This window comes from Pteropus medius, unplaced genomic scaffold, assembly GCF_902729225.1.
Source record: "Pteropus medius unplaced genomic scaffold, Ma_sr-lr_union100, whole genome shotgun sequence".
Taxonomy (NCBI): Eukaryota; Metazoa; Chordata; class Mammalia; order Chiroptera; family Pteropodidae; genus Pteropus; species Pteropus medius.
The window spans coordinates 26,120,992-26,126,197 of record NW_024344378.1 but is presented as its reverse complement, the minus strand read 5'-3'; positions in this window follow the sequence as shown (position 1 = coordinate 26,126,197).

The window sequence follows — 5,206 nt, the reverse complement described above, 5'->3', positions numbered from 1 at the left end:
CAGTGGTGCTTGTAAACAACCCTGATGTCCCGGTCCCTCTCCAGATTAATCCAGGTCTTGAGTAGGACTAGGCATCAACATATATTTTTTAATATCTATAGCTAATTTTAATGTGTAATTAGGATTAAGAACCACTGAGTTAGAAGCTCTAAATCGATGATGACTACTGGACAATTATTTTTCCTTTAAGATTGCCATAAAGGAAAAAGAGCTATCTACATAAGTAAATTCCATAATCTTCTAGAGGTTCTTTTACAACTTCCAAAGAAGAAATCTAAGAGTTGCTAAGACGATAAGAAACTTAAATCTAAATTACTTCCCGTGTGACTCTATGATGAGGTAGAATGTGTGCTCTTTCTTTCTTTCCCTCTCCATCACACACACACACACACACACACACACTGCCCACACACACACACTCACACACACTCACACACAGACTGATCCCTAGGCAATCCTGTCTAGTTTCAATCTGATTTTGATACCTTATGTATTTACCAAAAACTTTCTTATACATTTTCTCATTCAATTTTCTCAAGAACTGGTTAAAATGAGTATTCCTTCTTCCCACGAGTGCTAACACTCATCTAAGAACACAGGGCCTTAGATCATCTTAGGTGCCCACCAACGCCCTGTATTTTCTTCATCTCTTTGCTCATTAAATCTTACACTGCTAGGATCACCTTCCTTCTCAGCTTGCTATCTTTTGAAAAAGCTTCTCAAACTAATTCCCACTGATGATGGCTCAGTTTTAATCACTACACATGCATTATCGAGATCAAATGTAGTTATTAAAAAGGGGGACCAGGGGGTGGCTCCATACCGTAGTGGTTAGCACACTTGCTTTACACTCAGAAGGTCCTGAGTTCACTCCCCGGTAGAGTCATGGACCCTGACGTGCCAGGCCCCCCGAGGGTGCCAGGGGTGCCAAGGGCTCACCATGAGCATGTGGAAGGAGACGGCCCCACCTTCAGAGATCCAGTTCCTTAGGGGAGACACAACATCTGTAGGTCAGGGGGCGAAGTGGGGCAGGGAATTAAAGAGGGAGGAAAAAAAGGAGACCAGTTCTGTTCTTGGCAATGGTTGACTAGACGGTTCCTAACCCTGTCACTGAAAATAAGTAGAAAAGTTGGACAAAATACGTACTATTAACAGAGTAAAAAGGCAAGACAGAGTGAGAAATAATATTTGCAACACTTATCACTGACAAAAGAGCTTAATCTAGAATATACACAACTCCTACAACTCACTAAGAAAATTTTTTAAAAGGGCATGGATCTCGTCTGATCTCGGAAGCTAAGCAAGGTCAGGCCTGGTTAGTACTTGGATAGGAGATCACCTAGGGAGACCAGGTGCTGTAGGTGCAAAAAAAAAAAAAAAGGCACAAAAATAAAAGGGAGTATTGAAATAGTCAATAAATAGATGAAAAGGCTCTGAATCTCATTAGTATATAAAGAAATACAGGTTAAAACCACACCCATCAGAATGGCCAAAACTGAAAAGACTAACAATACCAAGTGATGAAGAGCAACTGCAGCTCTCAAACCCTGCTGGAGAGGTGTAGACTGGTACAACCACTTTGGAAAATTGTTTGGTAGTATCTCCTAAACTCGAACATACATACATATCTTATAGCAATTTCACTCCTAGATACACACATAGAAATGCATGTAAGTGTGCACCCGAAAGAATGTTTATAGCAGCAAACAGGAGAGCTAAAGGTTTTTCAATAGTAGAATGGGTAAATTGTGATTTATTTATACAAACGGGTAAATGGGTAAATCTGACAAATGCAATTTTGCATAATCAGACACAAACAATGCATATTTTAAAATTTTCATTTATGTAAAATTTAAAGCTGGCAAAACTAATCCATGCTTTTAGAAGACAAGATATTGGTTACCTTTAGGTAACAGGAGGAGGTAGTGACTGCAAAGGGGAAAAGAATAATGATATTTTCCTTGCTCTGAATACATAGATGCATTCACTTTGTGATAACTAAGCTGTAAACCATTTTGTGCAGCTAAATTTTAAAAAGTTAAAAAACAAAACAGGATTTTCAAAAATAGTTTTCTAAAAATCAAATATCCCTTGTGTTTTTCACCTTAAGTGGGAGAGTTTTAATTGATGGGATATAACCGGCAGTGTTCCTCAAACTTTACTGTGCATATGACTTATCTAGGGATCTTGTTAAAAGATAGATTCAATCCAGTGTTCTGCTGTGGGATCCAAGATTCTTGCATTCCCATCAAGCTCCCAGGTGATGCCCATTCTGGAGTAGCAAGGCCCCAGGGCAGTGCTTCCCAAACCATGTTCCACAAATAGTCATGTTTTGAATTATTAATAGATGTTATTCAGATTGCTAAAACCTAATCAAAATTTACTTTGAAAATATAATACTAAACACTTTTAGGCCATTCCTCTTATTTTGTGAAAATTTGTGTTTAAAAATAGGTATGCCACACCTGAGAATAATAAACTCAATAAACATAGCTATGTGCCAGGCACTGTAACACTACCTCGCTTAATACAGAAGAATATGTCAGGAAATGGCAGGAAACACTGCTTGATTCTGGACACCCATGCTTGGCATCCTGCTGGGTAAGTAGCACTTAACAACTGGCGTCTCTATGTTAGATTGTCTATTGCAGGAGCCCTCAAATTTTCTCTGTAAAAAGCTAAGTGGTAAATATTTAGGCTTTGCAGACTGTAGGGTCTCTGCCACAATTACTCAGTTCTGCCATTATAACATGAAAGCAACCATAAACAATATGTAAATGAACGGGCACGACTATGGTCCAAAAAACTTTATTGATGTAAAAGCTGTCAGGCCACAGTTTCTAACCTCTGGTCCATTGAATCTTCAGTCAATGATACGTATCCTGTCTTGAAATTCCCACATAGTTCATCTTAGAAAATATTTTAAAATCTCTAATTAGAACTTTACTATTAAAATTTCAAAAATGAGTTTTAATTTTTTAAAAACAAATCATTCATGTGTATTTTGTATCTCAAGAAGGACTTTTGGTCTCATGAATGGTCACTCGTGGTCAAATAAATTTAAAAATGGTCTAAGGACAAAAAGAGTCCCCAAATTAAATGATAAATGAAGTGATAACAGAGAGGGGCTAAGTCTTAGAATAAAATCGCATTCTTGAACCACATACTTGCTAGGCCACTGGCCTAACAGCACTACAGTTTCTCAGGACTAGCAACCATCAGTCATTATATTTCTAAGTTGGTGTACAAACAGCACAGAAATAATGTACCTGAATTTAGATTCCACATAGAACCTAATCATGCTGAGTCCATATCATGAGGCTGTCAAAGATAAAGCCGGACATTAATTAAAGTAATAGAAACAGATTTTATTCAGTAACTACTGACAGTAAGGGAGAGAGCCGAGCTCCATTTCGATTTGCGAAGTGGTAGGTGACTGGGCATTTCAAAGGGAGAATGAGGGCTTATGGAGGAGAGACTTGGGACTCAAGTGGAAAATTACAGAGGATTGGTCTGTATAAGTGCCAACAGGCCAGCTGTGTCTGCTAGCTGGCAACTATCCAAGTTAAGACTTTATCTTCCCATAGAGACTGAACAACAGAGGCCCCATCCTTCCTGAAGATCACATTTCCGAGGAATGGCTTTCAGGTCTCTGAGAAAGATACTCCTGAGTTGTAGGAGATCCATATACATCTCAAAGGGACAGAGAAAGAATTCAGAACTGTAAACCCTTTTTAGTAATGCTCTTAACAGGGGCCTGCAAGAACAAACTGCAAATTCTTGAGCTTTCCAGATGAGAACTCCAAAGGGGCAGGGTTGTCCCAGGGCCTCCACCTTAGGCTGCTAGAAGCCATGTCAACCCCTACTCTTACTGTAGGGGTTGAATAGTGTTCATACTGAGAGTTTTTGCTGTTCTCAAGGCCCATTTGTAATTGTACATAGTTTTGTTCTCGGTACACATGGAAGGTATAACCAGAGGGGAAAAAGTGTTTTAGAACCAAAAGACCAAACTGACCAAACTTTAAGCTAACTATTATAATTAGACTAGGCTCAGCTAGCTCAAGCCTTAGGTCCAGAAAGTCTATGTTAATGGAAGTTTAGCTTACTTGGCCACGAAACAGGTCTAAGCAAAGCCTAAAGTTGCTTGATGAGTTCCATGTTTTGGGAAACTAGAGACTTTATTGTGTGTGTGAAACTGACACAGAGTTCAGATAACGGGGTCAATGGTGCTAGTCACCTATAAATGAAGGGCTTTAAAGAATCTGATTAGCTGATAAAACTCCAGTCTAGTGGCCAGACTAGTCAACTACTCTTTGGGATTTGGCCAAAGCAGATACACTGACAGCCTCTATGCTTTACAAAATAAAGGGAAGGAAAATGCCTGTCTTGATCAAACTGCAGTTTAAAAATATATACAGCTGCAGTGATGGTTGTAAGCAGAGTTCAAATAGCTAAAGTGCTTTTATCTTGCTCCAAAGTGGTGATGGGAGGAAGATAAGATTAGTGAAGCCAGGCAGTCCAGAGGTGAAGCACAATTTGATAGGTAGATTAGAGTAACCAGAACATTACATTCATCAGTTACTTGTTCTGGTAGAATTTAATCTGTAGATTAAAGGAGACTCAGGTCAGTAAGAACATTCAGTATATTGGAATGCGACTTTACAAAAACTGGTCCAGTTGAACCAAGTGACGAACAAACCTCCTGAAAGTCATAAGGACCAAACATAATAGGCTCAACATGCCCACCAATAACATTCTGAACTTCTTTGTTCTTTTTATTTTAACATTCTTAATTTCTCTTGAATGCTATTGAAGATCATTATAATCAAAGGGCACTCAGTAGCATAGCCTCTTCCCATTTTTAGATATACTGTACTTGGCTTTCTTCTCGTGTGCTTTTAAATAGTATTTATTATCAACAAGTTTTTATAAGTACTTGCTAAATGACTTCTATCACATACAGGCATAGCCTTCTATAATAAAAAAAAATAAAAATTTAAACTTGTAAAACAGATAGATTAGAAAGTAGTTATTCTAAGTATTAAAATCCTGCTTTATAGTAGGATTCCTTTGGCTAATTGTCTCCTCTAGGGCATTTAGAATTAATGAAATTTACACTTGCCTTACAAAACATTTTGAGTACTATTTACAGAATTTCAATCTGTCCCCTAAATCTGCTATCTACCACTTAAGCAAGTAGAACTAT